Here is a 22,950-nt window from a genome sequence, read left to right on the forward strand (position 1 = left end):
ATTCTAATATAGATCAGTTGCCTACTGGAGATATAAACATAGATATGTTATAGTAAATTCAACATAACATATTCTAAACTAGAGTTATCTTCACTGCTCCAAAATAACCTGCTAATGAGTGCTCTTCTTTCTATTCTTCTAATTCGAAGAGATGGAATCAACTTCCACCAATTTACCAATGCCACAAACCTGTGTATTTGTCTTGATCTTTTTACCAATCTCTCACAGCTCAACAATAATGAAGTTTTATTGTTCTGACTAAATTCATGTCAAGGCCACTGATATCTCATACCTAAGTGCTGTGAAACTCTTCATTGCTATCCCTGCCTCCAGTTTCCCTCCCAACATTCTCTCTTTTACAATGTAACCAGACTCAGCTTTCTAAATTGAAAATCTGACCACATTAGTTCCTTTCTTAAAAATTTAAAACTATATATCTAAAATCAAGACCAAATCCTTTAACACGGCATACTTGGTCCTCCATGCTATTAACATACTTACCTCTATTGTCATCCCTTTCCAGTTCCTACATTGTATACCATGCTCTGAACCATATTCAATCTTTTACAGGACTTTGAAGGTGCCATACCATATTTCATCTTGCTTCTGTGTCATTATAGGTGCTATTCTTTACACTTGGAATATTTTTTCTCTCAATTTCATTTGGATAATTTCTAGTTATTTTTCAGATCCCACCTTATATTTGACTACTCCCAGGATGTCTTCCTTTGCATGCTCAGACTGAACTTATCATACCTGCTGTGTTCTGCATCAGTGCTACCTCAATTATAGCAGTAATTGCATTATTTTGTAATGTATTTCGTGCTCTTCTACCAGGCTATCAACCAAGAAAGAGTGGGAACCTCATCTTTCTTATTCACCACTGTATTAAAAAATGTTTCACATGCCCCCTTCTTACCATAGTTCCCTAGACAAAACATAATTAATTAAATTAACTTGATGATAAAGTGACTTACAATTTTAAATTGTAAGTGACAACTCCAGATTAGATTCCATTTCAAGGCAAATATTCCATGGCATATAACACATGCATAACATTTGCAAAGGCCCTGCTCTCAATGTTCTTGGTAGAATACAGTTTTCTCAGGTAGGACTTGGTGATCCTAGGTATTGACATAGTGGTCATAAAGGCAGGATAAATAGGAAATGGGTTTTGGTAACTTACAAGTACCACAAGAAAAGGTAAATTACAACATTTGGAATAAACTGCCTAGACATAATTCCTTCCACCATGAGTCTTCCAGAATTAGGGCTTTGTACTCAGAATCTTTAAAGAATGTCAGATTAATATTTTCACTTGTGCTGAAGAGACATTTGCAAGGTACAAATATTGTGAAATCTAGAATCTCATCTACAATATGAAGAGAAAACCAGGTATTACCATGCATTTGAGGAAAACCAGTTACATGGAAGAGAAATGTCAAACTCATCAAAAAGAAGAACAAACTCACAATTCAAGATAGTAAAGCAGAAAATATAACAGACTCAAAATATAATGCATATTTTCAGAATAATACAAGCAGATATCACATCCAAAAGAAAAAATTATAAAGTTAAAATTATTAAATGTAATTAAATTTAAATTGAGATTTCTCAAGTTAAAAAGCAAAATTACAGGCTAGTTTGTAGAAAGGATGACTTCAGAGAACATAATTTTTGAGCTGGGGAATATTTCAAACTTCAGGAGAAAATAATAAAGGAGTGAGAAACATGAGAAAAATGTAAGTGACAGAGAGGATAAAACTAGACATACCAGAATCCATCCAATGAAATTTTCTACCAAAATAACAAAGCTCAGACGGAGGAAAAAATACTAAAAATGTAGACAAGAGTTCTGTTATATGATGAAAGATTAATATATACTTAGATTGGAAAAGGCTGTTTAATGATGAGCAATAAAGAGAACAAAAGATTCAATTCTAGACCCACTTCTGAGGAAATTTCTGACACTTAACATCAAAATATTTATTACTATTATTCCAGGAAGATGTTCCAGGACAAATTGGAGCTCCTTTTAAATCCTTCCCATGTGAAACTTCTCATAAGGAATCAGACTATTTTACCATATGGTATGATTACACTTGAATTCCAACTTATATAATAGAAAGTGATCCATAACTTTATTTAATAGCAAATTTGAGGCACGGGGGCTAGAGTATATTGTAGTCCCCACTTCCCTACTGTGATTCACTGCTCCACTTTTCCTTTTAGTGTCCTTGGAGTTTACAATGAGGAATCTAGTATTTTAGCTTGAAGGACTATTTCTACACTTTATTTGGACAGTCTTCTCCACATTAGAAAATGGGGGGTTCTAATAGGGTGATTTTCCCATTAAATTGCCATATAAAGTGGTTTTGTGAATCATCTTAAATTCCCCTAACTCACATTCACCTCACTTTTGGTATACAGGTATATTTCTGCTCTCCCACCCTTAACACAGAAGGTTGATTATAAGTATTGTTTATTATGCTCCTACAAAGAGTCTCCAGGGCTGTTGTGATATTGAAAGACTCTGCCATGTTTCAAAATCTCTATTCTGCCACTGAGTGGCATATGGCTAGATAATTCACTGTCTCGATATGTATGTAAGTTTAGCTGTATACTGAGTGAGTTTCTTTGATACACCTAAAGGGAAATTAATGCATACCTAAAAGAAAATTAATAGGCAGCCTAGTTTCTTGCCAAAGATTATGAAATAAGGAAAAAACAATTGTGGTGGTTAATTTTAAGTGTCAACTTGACTGGATTAAGAAATATCTAGAGAATTGATAAAGCATTATTTTTGAATGTGTCTTTGAGCTTGTTTCTAGAGGAGATAGCCATGTGAGTATGAGTGGACTAAGTGGGGAAGATCTGCCTTTGATGTGGCTAGGCACCATCCAATCAGCTGGGGGCCTGGATAGAACAAAAACAGAGAAAAAGGTAAATTGGTTTCTCTCTCTCTCTCTCTCTCTCTCTCTCTCTCCTGGAACTGGCATGCTTTCCTTCTTTTGCCCTTGAACATCAGAACTCCAGGGTCTCCAGATCTGGTACTCCAAAATTTACTCTAGAGGCCCCCAAGTTATCAGGCTTTTGGCCTTGGACTAAGAATTATACTATTGGCTTCCCTGTTTATGAGGCTTTTGGACTTGAACTAAGCCATGTTACCAACATGCAGATGGCCTGTCATGGGACTTCTTAGCCTCCATAATCACATGAGACAATTCCCCTAATAAACCCCCTCTTATATCTGTATTTAGATAGATAGATAGATAGATAGATAGATAGATAGATAGGCATATAGATGATAGACAGATATCTTGTTGGTTCTGTCTCTCTGGAGAACTGTAACTAACAATGGTGAAAATCCTCATAGGATTACAGGCACATAGTAACAATTCAACCCATTGTCTGAAAAATTTCCTCTGTTTAGTGGCAATAAGCATTAAAAACTAGTGAAATTTGGTTAATATTTTTCTTTTTTTAAAATATGTTTTATTGAACTTTAGGTTCTGGGATACATGTGCAGAACATGCAGGATTGTTGCATAGGTACATACATGGCAATGTGGTTTGCTGCCTCCATCCCCGTCACCTATATCTGGCATTTCTCCCCATGTTATCCCTCCCGACTCCCTACTCTCTGCTGTCCCTCCCCTAGTCCCCCCAACAGACCCCAGTGTGTGATGCTCCCATCCCTGTGTCCATGTGTTCTCATTGTTCAACACCCACATATGAGTGAGAACATGTGGTGTTTGATTATTTTCTAATGAAAACACTTATTTGTGAGTGATAAGAAGCAAATCTGCCTTTCTGCATTCTAGAGGTCTGTGTGCTTCCCACAGAAAACAATTCTCATAATCTAATCCTTGATCATATAGATTTCTACCACTAAAGCTATATAATGAATGATATTTTACCCAGAATGACACGATGGTGGATATTTTATGGTCCTTAGTTAAATAAGATTATGCATAGGAAGGCAAGTAAGCATGCCATCAATTATATTCTCTAAATTCTAGAAGTCATGGTCTAATAAGATGAAGTCTAAATTCTATTTCTAGGTACTTACATCTCTGTAGACTCTCCAAGCACTTAATCTGGATTTTTTTTTTTTTTTTGCCATCATCCATTCAAACTACTGGACCTAGATACATTCTAAAGTCTTCTCCCTTACCAAATGAGTACAGTCATCAGATAACATTCTCAGCACAGAAAGCAGTATGTTGGTGACATCAATGTTTTTCATCTTATTAGCACTAAGTGCTGAAGTACTTAGCAGGACTAACAGTAATAAATTAAAATCTACTCTACGTATGTTATACAATAGTTTTAAGATATTTACAGACATCCTTGACTCTTAGCAAAGAGCTATGGGCTCTTTCCATTCTCATCTTCTCTCAGCTAGGAACAAGTCTGCGGTTTACTTCTCTATTCTTCCAACCTGCCTGAAGTAGTAATTTCCCTGGTGGCAAGTGTTTTATGGGTTACCATGAATGTTACCACAGAAAGACCTATAAAAAAATTCATCGGCAATACTTGAGCAGTATTTTTGATCATTTAATGCTTCAAATGTGTCCTTTTCTTTTAGAAAATACCATATATACATTTTTTGAGACAGAGTCTTGCTCTGTTGCCCAGGCTGGAGTACAGTGGTGCCATCTAGGCTCACTGCAACCTCTGCCTCCTGGGCTCAAGCAATTCTCCCACCTCAACCTCCCAGGCAGCTGGGACTACACGCGCATACCATCATGTCCAGTTAATTTTTGTATTTTTTAGTAGAGACAGGATCTCACTATGTTGCCCAAGCTGTCTCAAATTCCTGGGCCCAAGTGATCTATGTGCCTCAGCCTCCCAAACTGCTGGGATTACAGGTGTGAAGTACCACATCTGGCCAGAAAATACAATATTTCAATTTATTTATGTATGTTGCCAGTAAGAAAATGCACCTATATCTCTTTGATCCTTTGTCATGTAATGAATATAGAACTTTCAGGCAGTTAGTGTAGTCACCCTTCACTGCCACATGACATTTTATTTGTTCTGGTAACTTTTATGTAACTGAACTGTTGCCATTGTCTACTTCCAAAGACATCCTCAAACTTCACAGGGATGGAGAATTTTGGTTCAATAATTCACATTCCACAGTACAGAATTACACTCTTAGAACAATTTCGACTAATGACTTATTTTAGCTTTCTTTAACTTGAAAAGTCACAGTTTATGTGGACATTGAAGTGCTGAGTGTGGTTAGGATTTGTGACAATGCTCCATATTAAACACCTCTTATGTGCCATGTCAGATTCTTTTGATTTCCACTATTTCTGTAGTTCTTGGCTACTGGTTTCAACTCTTCCTCCCATCTGCACAGCAGTCACTGATGAAATTATCAATTCTGTGTGATATATGCAGCCACAACCTAACAAGACCTTGCTGCATTCTTTTACATTGTGCCGCTGGCCTTCAACCTGGAACTGCCCTGTTGCCACTAAGATGTGAGATAAAAGAAAAAAATAAGCAAATATATGGGGGTGTTGAAACTTTAGCTTTACACAATGGAATTAGACTGGAATTTAGCATTAAACAATGGAATTTAAAACTTTAGCTTTAAACAATGGAATTAGAACTTGGCACCAGTTATGCCTGATGCCAAGTAGAAGCCAGTTTGGTAATCCTCATATTGTCTTTTCCTCATCTCAGTCTTTATTTACCTTCCTCTTGTTCTCCTAGGATTGCACTCCCTAATAAAGTAGTTGCAGATAAGATTTCTCTCAGGCTTTTCTTTTTTGGAGAATCCAGACTGATGGTTGATATCAGGAAGGACCCTCGAAAACAGACATATCCTTCCTCTTTTAGGTGAATTTTTGGAGTTGGATTAGTCATCCAATTAACGCCAATAGAGATCCCTTTTCTGGTGACAGATGAGGTAGTAATAACCCAAGTCATGCAGTGACATCAAAATAAAAAAATCTCTTTAAAAAAAAACCCCAAAAACAAAAAGCTTTGGTTAATTAGAATGAATTGTAGGTTGACGGTGAGATTTTGAAATACATGGTTGCTATAGCAATTGAATTGTATGAAGCCAAAGATAATTTTGAATGGTTGTGGTGTAGGCTGACTTCCTTTACTAACATTTAAAGCCTAGCAAAAATGAAATGAAAGTTTTAGAGAAGCCAACTTACAATGCATAGCATGGTATAAAAGCCAGAGAACTTCACTTTCCCAACAGCTATAGGGCAGACAGGGTCAGATCTTGTTACAAACAAGCTGTTGCACACACACATACATGACCATTTATAAGATACTTTGAAAAATATAATAAACACTGACTGGATATTTGATGGTTTTGAGGAATTGTTATTCACTTTTAAGTGCTTCGGTTACATCTGTTTCTATGTCTATATCTCTATCTATCTATCTACGTCTGTAGTTGGTTCTGTCTCTCTGGATAACCATGATTAATACAATAATGGAAACAAATATATATATATCTACAATGAAATAATTATGGCACAGATTTGTCTCAAAATGATTGGGTGATGGAAGTCAGTAAAGGTAGGTTTAAAGCAAGATTTGTTAATCATTTATTTTTGAAGCTGAACAAAGAGCGCATAGTCCTCACTTTATTATTAATAGCTATCTTGAAAAGTAGTTGAAAATGTTCATAGTATATATTATTCTTTTTAAAAATCAGGCCTAGGAGTTGGTTGTAAATGTAGCACAGCTACAAATGAAAGATGGAATATGCAGCATTAACAGTATCCTATGACAAAATCAGGACTCTGATGAAAAAAAGTAGGGTCCTAAAATCTAAAATGGGAGCATATGGTAGATGAGCCGGAGTATGTTATGCTCACAGATTTCTCTAAAACCTCCAGGCCAACAGAAGCAATCTCCTCCACTTCTATGTATATATCTATAAAAAACTGAAAGCAAAGACTAAGATGTTTGTACACCAATGTTCATAGCAGCCTTATTTACAATGGTAAAAAGGTAGAAAGACCCAAATGCACATCAGTGTATTTTTTAAATAGATTAAGAAAATAACTGTGACATATGTATGCAATGGAATATTATTCAGCCTTAAATAGAAATGAAATCTTGATGCATGCTACACGTATAGCCCTTGAAAACATTATACTAAGTGAAATCAACAAAGGCAAAAGGGCACTTTTTTTTATGGTTTGACTTATGTTAAGCACCTAGAATAGTAAAATAAATGAAGACAGAAAGAATAGCCATCACCAGAGCCTGTAGAGAGAAGAGAATGGAGAGTTATTATTTAATATGTAGAGTTTCAGTATGGGATGATGAAAAATTTCTGGAGATGGATATTGGTGACGGTTCCTAACAATATGAATGAACTTCATGTGACTGAGCTGTGCACTAAAAATGATTTAAATGGTAAATCTTATACTTTGTTTATTTTTACAACAAAAAACAAAATTTTTTATGATTTGTGATTTTTTTGTGTGTCCTATCTTAGCTCAAGGTTGCAAAGATATTCTCCTATCGTTACTTCCAGAAGTTCTTTGGTTTAAATATTACCTCAATGTATATGATCTATTTCAAGTTAATGTAAAGTACATGATAAAAGTCATAGTTTATATTTTTCCATATGGTTTTCCAGTTGTTCCAACACTATTTGTTGAGAAGATAATCATTTCCTCATTGAAACACCAAGGCCTATTAGATGAAAATCAATTGTACATATCCTATTCCATTGATCTATATGTCTATCCTTATGCCAATACCATACTGTTTTAATTGTTGCTGATTTACAGTTTTCAGTTTTCACATCAAATAGTCTAAACCTTCCAACTTTGTTGTTTTCAAATGGTTTTGTCTATTTGAGTTTCTTTGCATTTCTATATACATTGTACAGTTAGCTTGTCGGTTTCAACAACGATCCTGCCTGCTGTGACTTTGGTTGAAACTGCATTAAATCTGTAAATAAATTTGTGTAGAAACAACATATTAACAAGATTGAATCTTCAAATCTATGAGTATGGTACACTATTTGATTAGTTTTTGCTTTAATTTTTCTCTAAGTAATGTGTGGTATTTTTAATTAATAAACTTTCTTTCTTAGAGCAATTTTAGGATCACGGTAAAATTGAGTGGAAAGTAGAAATAGTTTACAAATACTCCCCTCCCCACATAGACTCCCCCACTATCAACACCAAGGTATATATTTGTTACACTGCACACAGTGGTAAATTTGTTACAACCATTGCACTACTGTGATACAATTGTTACAACTGATGAACCTACCTTGACACACCTTTATCACCCCAAGCCCATCATTTACACTAGAGTTCATTCTTGGGAGTGTACATTGTATAGGTTTTGATAAGTGTATAATGTATATTCATTATACACATTGTATGAGTTTTGATAAGCATATAATATATATTCATTATACATAAATGTGTAAAGTATATATGTATTTTGATAAATGTGTAGCCACTATAGTAGTATCACATAGACTATTTTCACTGTCAAAAAATCCTTTGTGGTCTACCTATTCATTTCTTCCTCCTCTCAACCTCTTATAATCGCTGATCATTTTACTGTCTTGATAGGTTTTCCCGTTCCGGATTGCCGTATAATTGGAATCATATAGGATGTTGCCTTTTCTGATTGGCTCTTTCACTTAAGTAATGCATTTAAGTTTCCTTCATGTCTTTATATGGCTTGATAGCTCATTTCTTTTTAATGTATGATATGGTTTGGATTTGTGTCCCCACCAAATCCAATCCCCAGTTTTGGAGGTGGCACCTGGTGGGGGGTGGTTGGATTATGGAGGTGGATTTCCCATGAATAGTTTCACCTAATGCCCTTGGTGTTGTTCCCATGAGTGTGTTCTCCTTAGCTATGGTGGTTGAAAAGTGTGTAGCACCTCCCCCATTCTCTTGCTCCTGCTCCCAACATATTAGACACCTTGCTCCCCTTTGCCTTACAGCATGGTTGGAAGCTTTCTGAGGCCTCCACAGACACAGAAGCAGCTATGCTTCCTGTACAGCCTGCATGCGTCAATTAAATTTCCCTTCTTTAAAAATTACCCAATATCAGGTAGTTCTTCATAGTAATGAAAGAACAGACTAATACAATGTAGCTTTTTTTTTTTTTTTTTTTTTTTAAGATGAAGTATCGCACTGTTGCCCAAGCTGGAGTGCAATGGTACAATCTTGGCTCATTGCAACCTCCACCTCTGGATTCAGCCTCCTGAGTAGCTGGGATTAAAAGTGGCTGCCGCCATGCCCGGCTAATTTTTTGTATTTTTAGTAGAGACGGGGTTTCACTATGTTGGCCAGCCTGCTCTGGAACATCTGACCTCGTGATCTGCCTGCCTTGGCCTCCCAAAGTGCTGGGATTACAGGCATGAGCCACTGCACCCAGCCAATGTAGAATTCTTATACCTAAGGTTTCTAGACTTCACTTAAACATTTCCTGTTTTGAGATGTAAAAATTCAAATTTCCAGTTTTTCATCGTTGATTTATAAAAATGCAATTCATGTTTGCTTACTGACCTGCAACCTTGTTTGGGTTACTTATCAGTTTTAATAACTTTTTGGAGATTCCTAAGAATTTCCAAGTATGCAATCATATTATATACATTTAAGATAGTTTTATTGCTTTATTTTTAATCTCTAAACCTTTTTCTTTTTTTTTTTTTTTTTCACACTTGCTAGATCTTTCATTAAATTGTTGACTAGAAGTTGTGGGATTGAACATCTTTATTACTGATTTTTGGGATAAAAATGCAGTATTTCACAAGTAATATGATGTTAGTTATAAAATTTTTCATAGACATTTTTTATAACTATATTACTTTGAGAAATTCCTAAAAGAACTTTCCAGTTTGCTGAATATTTTTCATATGAATAGGTATTGATATTTATCATTTTTTAGCATATATTGAGATGATACTATAGTTTACAGCAAAACCACTAGTAGTTATGCTTTGACATGCCTGAACCTTTGCAACTTAAGTGGGTAGAGTAGTAAATAATGCGTGAAAAGGGGTGGAGAAATAGGAACTAAAAATGAACATGGTAGCAGAGGGTACTATGAGTGGAAGAATTTGAAGGTTATAAGAATCACTTCAGAGATACCAAATTTCCAGTTAGGAAACTTAGAATCAAAACTCTAACTGATTGTCCTAGAGGTACTAATGTTATAAAACATTATTTCAAAATGTGAAAATATTACAGGCACATTGGAGTTATGGAATCCTAGGTTTTGAGAACATTGTTTATAGTTTTTCTAATTTATTGACCCATCATATGTTTCAAAGTTTTATTGATAACACTAGTGATGAAAATTCCTTTCTATATTATGTTTTGTCACATATTAAATATCCATATTGCTTTTACTTATTAGGCAGTATTCTGCTCTGGCACCAGATAGAATTCACTTGATAGCTTTGATATTTAATAGCCGATACCTACCATATACAATGCATTAGAGGTTTTATAATGCTATCTTATATGTAAAAGAAGGCTCTTGCAAACACTGAGATAGAAAAGGTAAATACCTGATATAGAGTGGTTTTGAGCACATTTAAGAACAGTTAAAAGTATAAAATCAGTAGAACATTGGTGAGTTAAGGAGTGGTAATAGGTAAGAGTCAAAAATAAAGTTGAATTACCTAACCTTGATGGTGTTGACACATTATCCAGAATAAAGAAGACAAAAAAGTTATTGGCTAGAGGTGGGAGTTGACTACTACTATTTCTTCTTCTTCTTATCATCATCATCAGGATTATTATGATTATTGTTGTTTTAGAATCTGTTCATCTCATAGCATTTGTAGAATAATCAGGTGAGCTGTCCAGAAAGTGACTGGAAATATGAGTTTTGCCTATTTTCACTTATTATGAAGTGGTGAGTGCAATTCTTGGGCATGTGTATTTCATACGACTATTTCTACATACCTGAAATAACAACAATAACACCTAATATTTCTACATCTCTGAAATAAGAAGTGATTATAAGAATAAGGTGAATTAACATGCATAAAGTACAAAGAACAGCACTTGGATCACAGTAAGTGCTCAATAGTTAATACAATCATAAACTTTTTATTTCCATCATACCCAAAATAATAAGAAAATCCATGCATTATAAATATAAGTTTGACACAATATACTGAGAATACGAGGGAAATATATAAATTTTAAATTATTTTAGAGCATTAGTAAAATTATAGATTCATGTCAAATTTCCTTCCAATACTTTAGGTAGTCACATTGACTCATTTTTTACTTGGTGTGATAGGCTTTGGTTCAATTTACAAAATATGTTTGTTTCTCTGGTGATTCAGAGATTTTATCTCCTGACTAATGAATTTGCAACTGAATATGCGAGATGCTTTAGTTTAAGAAATTTGAGTAGAACATGATGTGTCATTTCCAGACTGAATGACCAATTTCCCTCTGTCCCTCTAACATTGTCTTGGCCCTCCTGCATATCGGGAGCAAGATATATACCTGGATATAAGCCACTAATTTTTTTTGACTACAAGATAATCTACATAACATCATCTATCTTGACTACTACAGAAATGTGGTGCTGTCATAACAAAATCTTAAAATAAGGAGTGGACAGTGGGTGGTGAGGAGCAGTGGGTGGTGAGGAAACAGTTATCAGAAGCTATAAAGATGGTGATTCGTGTTGTGCAGTGGCTAGTCATTTGATAAAGTTGTTGACAGAGTTAATCTGGAAGAAAAATTGTGCACCTGGTAAATTTGTAAATCAGGAAATAAAGACTGAAAAGGAATGCAAGTGTGTATTGGATGTTCTTTGCTACATTTGATAAAATACTACAAAAAAGACATGGTGGCTGGGCGCAGTGGCTCACACCTGTAATCCTAGCACTTTGAGAGGCTGAGATGGGCAGATCACGAGGTCAGGAGATGGAGACCACCCTGGCTAACACAGTGAAACCCCGTCCTTACTAAAAATACAAAAAATTAGCCAGACGTGGTGGCATGGGCATGTAGTCCCATCTATTCGGGAGGCCGAGTCAGGAGAATTGCTTGAACCCGAGAAGCGGAGGTTGCAGTTAGTCAAGATTGCACCACTGCACTTCAGCCTGGGTGACAGAACAAGCCTCCGTCTCAAAAGAAAAAATAATAAAAATAAAAATAAAAGAAAGAAAAAGACATGGCCTAGTTTACATTCAAGAATAAAAGGGAAGAGTGAAAGTCTAGAAATTCGGGAATTTCTGGGTTAGAAGAGTACTACTTTTCAACACTAATTGCTAAAATGTATATCTGAGAAAGGCTTTGTGAGACAAAGTCCAATCAAAACTCAGCCTTACGGCAAAAACTAAACCTAGAGTATACGCTCACTATTAAAAACTCCGAACAGATCAAGATCTTTCAAAGAGAAGACCCAATTAAGTCATTTACACCCAGTAAATCCTTTCAATTGTACAAAATGGCTCAAGAAAAAGAGAATAAAGCTATGGGTCTCCTACTGGAATTTGAGGAGCTCAAGAAATAAGCAATTAAGTTGAAAGAGAGATACGGGTATGAGAAAGTAAAGATAATCCCAGCACTTTGGGAGGCCGAGGCGGGTGGATCACGAGGTCAAGAGATCGAGACCGTCCTGGTAAACATGGTGAAACCCCGTCTCTACCAAAAATACAAAAATTAGCTGGGCATGGTGGTGCACGCCTGTAGTCCCAGCTACTCGGGAGGCTGAGGCAGGAGAATGGCTTGAACCCGGGAGGCGGAGGTTGCGGTGAGCCGAGATCGTGCCATTGCACTCCAGCCTGGGTAACAAGAGCGAAACTCCGTCTCGAAAAAAAAAAAAAAAAAAAGAACTAGAACAACTTTACCACGCATGTGCAGAAATGGACTGCGTGTGCTGCTTTTAGATCAAGGAACTAACTACAATTAAATACATACTAAGCCTACTAAATTTCTTAAGAGAATGTTACAGCAAGAGAAACAGAAAACTCTATGCACTTTAAGACTCAAAATAATCCTTATACCACCAACATTCTAGTGTCAGCAGGCTCAAAAAACTGCAAAGACCCCAAGGAAAGATATTATTTAGTGCTTATTTCAGATGTTCCACTTTGGATACATCTGAATACATTTTGGATTATGGAAAAGGAAAAATCTTCAGAGCTCGTAGCCAGAGACGGTGGAGCACAATGAACTGGACATACCTTTTCCATAGCATAATCAGGGTCCAGTCAAAGAACATTCTACTAACTCACATTTCCTCCAACTTTTATATTTGAAAAGCAGGCCAGGAGCACTGTCTCATGCCTATAATCCCAGCACTTTGGGAGGCCGAGGCGGGCAGATCACGAGGTCAGGAGTTTGAGACCAGCCTGACCAACATGGTCGAACCCCATCTTTACTAAAAATACAAAAATTAGCCAGGCATAGTGGCGCGTGCCTGTAGTCCCAGCTACTCGGGAGGCTGAGGCAGGAGAATCACTTGAACCTGGAGGCAGCGGTTGCAGTGAACCAGATTATGCCATTGCACTCCAGCCTGGATGACAGAGCAAGACTCCATCTCAAAAAAAAAAAAAAAAAAAAAAAAGGAAGAAAGAAAAGGAAGCCTTCCCAACATTTGCCCAGTCATAGTGTAGAATTTCTATGAACCATGGACACCCTATGTTTCCCATTCTTCCCTTATACACATGATAACATTGATTATAATTTCCCAGTTTCATATATATATACGAAATGTATATATATTATATTATATATAGATAGATAGATATTGGTGTGGAACATATCACTTGTTCAATTTTTTTTTTTTTTAGTTCATAGATTGTAGGTGTCTGTGTCAAGAGTAATCATGCCAGAACTTATGTAGATTCTCACATATTACTCAGAAATTCTGAATATTGAACAAATATGTAATAAGATGGGATTGAGAATATTTCTCTCTTGAAGAGGTGGCAGGGAGATGTGTGTATTTTGCCTGCAAGAAGGAGAAGATATAATATTTGCTAAACAGCAGTGCAGACTGTGACAGTCAGCTTTACACCAATATTTCTGGTTCTTTTTCGAAATAATGATCAAGATTGCACTTATCTGCCCTCTTGAAGTGGAAGCCGGATGACTTGTTTTAATTAATGAAATATAAATGGAAATGATGTGTGCCACTGTGAAGCAGAAGTTTTAAGGAGGCTTAAGAGAAGCATGAGATTCATGATGCTCTGTCTTTAACTTTGCCAAAACAACCCCAATGATTGGGATAGTGGCTACTACATAAGTATTGATCCTGAGTTGAGACAATGTAGTACAGATTTTCCAGCCAATCCGCCATGCACATGAAAGATGAGTGAGATTTATATCTTTGTTTCATAAGTAGTCAAAGTTTAGAACTTTTTTTTATTGCAGAATAATTTAGTCTACCCAATTGTTATTTTATCCTAAGCATTAATTGATATTCCTTAATATCCTTTAAAAACAATGGTGACTTATTTATAAAAAAAAATCAGATAATTTTAAAACAGGAAACTTACACATATACACAAACAAACTTGTTTATTTTTAATACAGAACTATCTTCAGATGATATTTTTGTATTTTTCCTTGTAGAAATTACTAAAATATTTTACTTATACTATTTAGTTAGATTAAAATGATAGATTTCCAGGATTCAGACTACTTTTTAATTTTCTTTAATATTTCTAATCTAGTGAAATAGCTCATATGGAATTAGATGTTCCTTGTACTCACTAGATAAATCATCAGAAAACATTGAAGATTAAACGCTCTTAAAAATTATTTTGTATGTTACTGTGTGTATTATGCCATTCTTTCACTGCTATAAGGAAATACTTGAGACTGGGTAATCTATAAAGAAAAGAGCATCTGCTGGCTCATAGTTTTGTAGACTGTGCAGGAAGCACGGCACTGGCATCTGCTTGACTTCTGGAGAGGCCTCGGGAAGTTTTTTTAGCTGTGGTAGAAGGCAAAGAAGGAGCTAGCATCCCACATGGCAGAGCAGCAACAAGGGACAGGGGGAGGAGCCACACACTTTTAAATGACCAGATCTCATGAGAACTCACTCACTGTGGTGAGGATAGCACCAAGCCATGAGGGATCCACCTCCATGACCCAAACACCTTCCACCAGGCCCCACTCCAGCACTGGGGGCTACATTTCAACATGAGATTTGGGTGGGAACAAATATCCAACTATATAATTGCAACCTTGTCACTCCCAAATCTCGTGTCCCCCTCACATTGCAAAGTGCAATTATGCTTTACCAATAGTCCCCCAAAGTCTTAATTTGTTTCAGTGTTAATTCAAAAGTCCAAAGTCCAAAGTCTCATTTTTCCCTCTTACTGCCTCAGTAAAGTCCCTTACATCTATGAGCCTGTAAAATATAAATACAAACAATCAAACAAGTTATATACTTCTCAGATACAATGGAGGGTGCAACCATTGGGTAAATATTCCTCATCCAATATTTAATTATTTGTTTGACCAATTATTTGGTCAAACAAAAGGGGCCATAGGCCCCACGCAAGTCTGAAACCTAGAAAGGCAGTCATTAAACCTTAAAGCTTCAAAACAATGTCTGTTGGCTCCATGTCCCATGTCGAGGGCACACTGATGCAAGGGATGGGCTCCCAAGACCTTGGGCAGCTCTGCCCCTGTGGCTTTACAGGGTACACCATCATGGCTGGTCTCACAGTTTGCAGCTGAGTGCCTGTGGCTTTTCCAGGTGTAGGTTGCTGTCTGCATGTGTATCTACCATTCTGGGGTCTAGAAGATGATGGCCCTCTTCACCACAGCTCACTAGTCAGTGCCTTCAGTTGGGACTCTGTGTATGGCTTCCATCCCCACATTTCCCCTCTTTACTGCCCTAGTAGAGGTTCTCTGTCAGGGCTCTGCTCCTGCGGCAGGCTTCTGCCTGGGCAGCCACACTTTTTCATACATCCTCTGAAATCTACACAGAGGCTACCAAGCCCCACCACTCTTGTACTCTGTGCACCTGCAGGCTTAACACCAAAAGGAAGCCACTGAGGCTTATGGTAGCCTGTGCTCTACAAAGTAGCAGACCAAGCAGTATCTGGGGTCCTTTGAGCCAAGGCTGGAGCGGGATAGGCTGGGATGTGGGGAGCAGTGTCCTGAGGCTGCACGGGGCAGTGGGACCCTTGATCTGGTCCATTAAATAATTCTTTACTCCTAGGCCTCTGGACCTGTGATGGGAGGGGCTGCCACAAGGTCTCCAAAATGCCTTTGAGGCCTTTTTCCCATTGTTTTGACAATCAGCACCTGGCTCATTTTAGGCATGCAAATATCTCTAACAAGTGGTTGCTTCACAGCCTGCTTGAATTCCTCTTCCAAGAAAGCTTTTACTTTCTCTGCCACATAGCTAAGCTGCAAATTTTCCAAACTTTTATGTTCTGCATCCTGTTTAAATATAAATTCCAACTTCAAGTCATTTATTTACTCCCACATCTGAGCACAGGATGTTAGAAGCAACCAGAACACATCTTGAGTGCTTTGCTGCTTAGAAATTTCTCTGCTAGATACCCTGGGTCATCACTTGGAAGTACAAACTTCCACAAAGCCCCAGAGCATGGACATAATGCAGACAAGCTCTTTGCTAAGGCTTAACAAGGATGAACTTTGCTCTAGTTTCCAGTAAGGTCTTTATTTCTATCTGAGACCTTGTCAGCCTGGACTTCACTGTGCATATCACTATCAGCAGTTTGGTTACAATTTAACCAGTCTCTAAGAAATACCAAACTTTCCCTCATCTTCCTGCCTTCTTCTGAACCCTCCAAACTCTCCCAACCTCTGTCTATTACCCAGTTCCAAAGTCACTTCCACATTTTCAGGTATCTTTAAAGCAATAACACACTCTACAGTATCAATAGTCTGTGTTAGGCCATTCATGCCTTGTTATAAAGAAACATCTGAGACTTGGTAATTTACAAGGAAAATAAGTTTAATCGGCTCACAATTCTGCAAGCTGTACAAGCATAGTGCTGGCATCTGCTCAGCTTCTGAGGAGGCCCCAGGGAGCTTTTATTCATGACAGAAAGTGAAGTGGGAGCATGCATGTCCCATACTGAAAGTGGGAGTGAGGCAAAGGGAGGTGCCACACAGTTTTAAACAACTCTCGTGTGAACTCAGAGCAAGAGCACATTCATTACTAAGAGGATGGAAAAATAAATACCTAAGACTGGGTAATTTATAAAGAATGAAGTTTGGGCTCACAGTTCTGGAGGCTATATAGGAAGCATGGTGCTGGCGTCTGCCCAGCTTCTGGAAAGGCCTCAGGAACCTTTTACCGATGGCAGAAGGCAAACTGGGAGCCAGCATCTCACATAGCAGAGCAGGATCAAGGGGATTGGGGAAGAGCCATACATTTTTCAATGACCAGATCTCATGAGAACTCACTCACTATGGTGAGAACAGCACCAAGCCATGAGAGATTCACCTTCATGACCCAAACACCTCCCACTAGGCCCCATCTGCAACTTTGAGGATTACATTTCAACATAAAATTTGGGTACGGACATATTCCCAACTGTATCACTGTATCTAGAAGTAACATAATGACATAAAACTGATCACTCATAGAAAGCATTAATTAGGGAATGCTTAGAATAATGTTGAAAATAATGGTAAATTCTGATGGTAGCAGTTAATTTGTTAGTTTCTAACTAAACTAGTTTGTTAGTTTCTAAAAAGAGAACATATATATCATGTCTCTGCATGACCTATAACATCAATGGCCAGTTAGTACATATATGTAGGCATCAGGGAAGGGGGATAATAATACAAATAATATATAAGGCCAAGGAGCACACAACTTACCTTTGGCAAATGCTGTATTTCATCATGCCCCTGCCATTACGTCAGAAGGTGGTTGTCAAAATGATAAATAGGCAGAATTGGCAACTCCCCTGTGTCTGAAAGTTAGTCAGTGCATATATGCAGAACTCTAAGAATCAATGTATTGTGTTTTCAATACTTTAACAATACCTTTAATATTTAGTTTATGCAATTGAAGTATATTATTCTATCTTATGGGATGTATTAGGGCAGGGAGGTCTGTTATGAGTCAATTTTATACATGCAAATTTCTTGTGAAGTACAGATTCTGATTCAATTAGTCTAGGGTGGAGCCCTAAGTTGTAAATTTCTAAAATGGTCTCAGTTGATGCCAATTATTTTGGTCCACGACACACCCTTTAAGTAGCAATGTGTAGAAGACTGGTAACTTTGGAATTACCTGGAAACTTAGAAGAAATGCAACAATCTCAGGATCCATTTTACATGTGAATTCCAATCCGTAGTTAAACAAGATCCCCAGGTGATTTCTGTGCACTGTAAAGTATAAGCACTGCTTCAAAGCACTAGTTTCAAATTTAGCTGGAGATTGGAATCACGTAAAGAGATGTAAAAACCATACTGATGCCTGTAATTCACCAAGAACACTTGATTTGTTCAGTATTGAGTTCAGACTGGATATTTGGGTTTTAATGTTATCCAGGTTATTTTAATGTGGAGCAAAGTTTGAGAATGACTTTTTAAGAGTCTTGCTACTTGGAGTATAGTTTATTGAGCATGAGGATCAGCATCACCTGGGAGCTTGCTAGAAATTCTTTCAGGATCCACCTTAGACACATGGCATCTGAATTTTCTTTTCAACAAGATCCCCTGGTACATAGTAAAGCTTGAGGGAGTTGTTCTAAATAGCTTTGCTGTTCAATACCAATAGGGTAGCCATACATGGCTATTTTACATTAAATTGATTATAATTTTAAAATTAAAAATGTAGCTATTCAGCCTCACTAGCCACATTTCAAGTGCTCACTGATTATATATGGGGCTAGAGGCTACCATTTTGGACAATGTAGACATAGACCATCTTCATTATTGCAGAAGATTCTACTAGACAGCATGGCTGAAAGTATGGCATGCTTGTAATTAAAATCTTTTGGCAAAGCTAAGTTTAAAACAGATAAAGCTGAAAATAGATTGCAATATCTGAAATAGGTACCCATGGAAACATATATTCATATGTCTTATAAAAAGGACATTATAAGTAAATGAAATTATTGCTTAAAATTTTGACATTGCTTAGGGATTACTATCTCCTTTGCATTGGTCCGACAGAGTAATTATTTTTTTTAATAAAAGTATTTCATACGGGTTTTTGGGAAGAGAAAACTTTTCCTGCTTTACATTCTGAAAAGGCTATTTTTTTCCAGCCTCCATTCATGCTAAAGACATCTCTGAACTGTGCTCAGGCAGCTTTGCTCTTACAAGGTGCTTCAGGGAATAGGAATTTACTCCCCCTGCTTAAGACAGGAGGATAACTAGGAGGCTCGCTGATTTAATTTTTGAGAAAGGTCTTGACATTTTGCCTCTATTTGCAAAAATGTCCTCAGGGGTTGAGTGACTCACCAAGCCAGCCATCATTTTCATCCCAGGTATGCAACTGGGGGCATGGTTTGTTAACATGCAGCAACTGATCACTTCCAGGGTCGTAACTTCTAAAACGTTCATATTCCTGAGTGACGAATGTTTGGAAGTCCTCTTTACCTTTTAATTGTGAAACCTGAAATGGGGACAATTTGTTTTAAGGCATCCTTGAATATCCTGTGTAGTATTTAGAGTTTGACAGTAAATAATCTGCTGCTTAGAAATTCCGTTACTAAGGGGGCTTTCATTCCAACCTAAAGCTTTGGTTTCTAATTTACAGGTAAATCTCCTTTGTCTGGTAGTGAAGTACATTGCTACCATAGAATAAAATTAAATAATGACATATGTGTTAGGAATTATATTGTAAACAGATAATTTACAAGAGAGTTTTCTATAGTGTTCATATTAAAAAGATTGTTAAGCTCTGATATGAGAGTGCAAGCGGGAGAGGAAACCAAAAGAAGATGTTTTTCTAACACAATGATCCCCTTTCATCTTTGCCAATCAGAATGTTTATTAAATCAAAGTGCATAACAGAGATAATTTGGGCTTATGATTATGTGTAAGTTTATTCATGTTATTTCTCCTAATTACAAAAATATATTAAATACATATATATAGACTAAACCTTAATGGAAATTTGAAATTTTAGGTAATATTACAAAGGAATGCACAAAGGCATAATTACATTTAGCAAAAGACATGCATGCACATAGATTTTCAAAGATTTTTCTTTGTCCTCTTATAGAGGAATGCATACAACAATGGGAATTAATGAGTTCTGCCTTTATACAATGCACGTATAATCTCATACAATTTTATGTGTTCTCTGCTTTATGGTATATCATAATATACATAATTTATAAAAATTTCAACAATGCAAATTGACAAAAGAAGTATAAATCATGCTGGATTGTCCTTATTTTCCATACCTAGAAAAGTGCTGATTTTCACCAGGCAGGAAATTTGGAATAATGAATGTCTCAAATCCGGAATGTAATTTTCTGGCTTAACTCTACTGATACCAGATCTCCCCTAAAACTCAGCTGACTCACACATCCCAGAATACTCAATAATGTTTCCAACAGATAGGGAAAGGACTTTAAGGAAATTATCATACTGCTTAACTATTAGTTACAAGTAATATTCCAACCTCCTGGGTTCAAGCCAAAATCTGATTCAAGCTTCCAAACAGTATCTTCTACATGTCTAAAGCTTAACCATTTGATCTCAGGTTGAAGGAAATAGAAGATCTGTTGGCTTGTTTGACTATGTTGTGTGTTTTCAGTGGGAACTCTCTGTGCATACCTCCAAAGTAGGTGACAATAAATTTCAGACTTACCTGAAGATAAAAATAAGCTGAAAGCTGTCTTGTGCATAGTTCCTTGGTTTTAATCATGGCGTTTACTGTTTCTTATAGGGAAGTAGAGTAACGTGGCACAAAGTGGAGTCTGAACCTCATCTCATATTCACCTGGGGAAGTTCTTGATTAATAAAAGCAAACTGTTGAGAGAGTCAGTAGAAAGAGAAATTACTGTTGGAAATAATTTATTGAAGAGCAGTAAATGTAGAACAAAAGAGTTGAGAGACACTATAAGATTGAGAAGCAAGAAAGTTTGGACCTTTATTACTCTACAAAAATTGCCACAGAAAAATAATACATTGCATAATTGTATATTCAAATGTAGGTACTATCAATACTCTTTAAATAAGGTATGTTACAAATTTCATCCACCAGCTTGATATCTGGATGCATGACTTGTTTCATACAAAGGGCCAAAGACTCCATGCATGAATAGGGAATTACAACTCAAATGACTATGGAGTCAGCCTATTAATATAAAAAAGTGAAATGGGCCAGATGGGGAGTGTTTTGATCTAAAAAATGTATATAAACATAGAGAAATTAGGAACCTTGGCACATACACAGAACTGTAGGTGGTTTATCATGAATGGAACATAGAGGTGTGAGAAATAGATATAAGTTGAGAGATAAAAGTAAAGACACATAAGTAGAAAGAAAAAAGTAGGTACTCATAAGTAGAGAGATAAGCAAAGGCTAGATTTTAAGGATTATAGATACCATTCTAAGGATTTTGAATTTTATCCTTAAATGTGTGTGAAAGGAAAATAAGTCGTGGGACCCCAAAATCACTAAGCTAAAGGGAAAAGTGAAGCTGGAAACTGCTTAGGGCAAACCTGCCTCCCATCCTATTTAAAGTCACCCCTCTGCTCCCTGAGATAAATGCATATCTGATTGCCTCCTTTGGAGAGGCTAATCAGAAACTCAAAAAACTGCAACCATTTGTCTCTTATCTAACTATTACCTGGAAGCCCCCTCCCTGCTTCAAGTTGTTGTCCTGCATTTGCTTTGACTTGTCTCCCCTTTACCAGACCAATCCAATGTTCATCTTACATATGTTGATTGATGTCTCACATCTCCCTAAAATGTATAAAACCAAACTGTGCTCTGGCCACCTTGGGCACATCTCATCAGGAATTTCTGAAGCTGTGTCATGTCTGCGAATCCTCAACCTTGGCAAAATAAACTTACTAAGTTAAGTGAGACATGTCTCAGATATTTGGGGTTCACAAGTGTAAGGTAAAAATGAAAAATTTTGGTGTATATTTTAGAAATATCATGTTAGTAGCATTATATAGAATTCTTTTATACTCAGGAGAATCAAGTTTACAGAGATCATTTGTTCAAAAAAGAAATCCAGATAATGTCACTACTGGAATTCACATTCTTATCCTCAAACTCACTTCTGCTTCATCTTTGTGTTCCTGGACTAAACTGTGGGTTGGGCTGCCATTTCTCATGGCCCAATAACAAGATGCAGATGAACTGGGAAGGAACTCTCTGCAATAGGGAGAAGGCCTGGAAATTATAGCCAGGCCACTCAAAACTACAGTTTTCTAGAGCTTATATACCTTCTAAGCTATATGTCTATGTGGAAGAGTGCATTCATCTAAAGACATAAGTAATTAATTTTCTTTAATCTATAACTAAGGTCTGAGTCCTGAAGACTATCCTCTACAGCCTCAGGAAATTTACTTCATCTAAATGGGTCCAGGTGCTGGGGTGATTACCCTTATCTACTGTTAAATCACAGAAGTTTAGGGAGTTCCTTCAGACTCTCAATAAACTTGTTTGTGAAGGCCTGGGGAGTTTCTCCAGACCCCCAATATAACTTGTTTAATCCTAAATGGGTCCTGTTAAAAATTCCTTCATTATTTTGTCATGCTTTAAGGCCCAGGAAAGGCCTAGGCAAAACTCTCGGTTGGCTTTTGTTACATCCCAGCCTTTGTATAAGGGCACTGGCTTTTAATATTTAGCTTAACCACTCAGTCAGTACTGTTATGGAGGCCTGTGTTAGTGAGCTCTGGCCTGCTACAATCCCCACTGTCCATTTCAGCATGATTTCTATCATGCTTGTATATTTATTTATCATGAGAATTGTAGGGAGATGGGGTGTTGTAATCTTTCTGGATATTTCCTGCTGAGAGGGGGT

The sequence above is a fragment of the Sapajus apella genome, unplaced genomic scaffold (genome assembly GCF_009761245.1).
Source record: "Sapajus apella isolate SASKATOON/1434 unplaced genomic scaffold, GSC_monkey_1.0 scaffold17, whole genome shotgun sequence".
In the NCBI taxonomy this organism is placed as follows: Eukaryota; Metazoa; Chordata; class Mammalia; order Primates; family Cebidae; genus Sapajus; species Sapajus apella.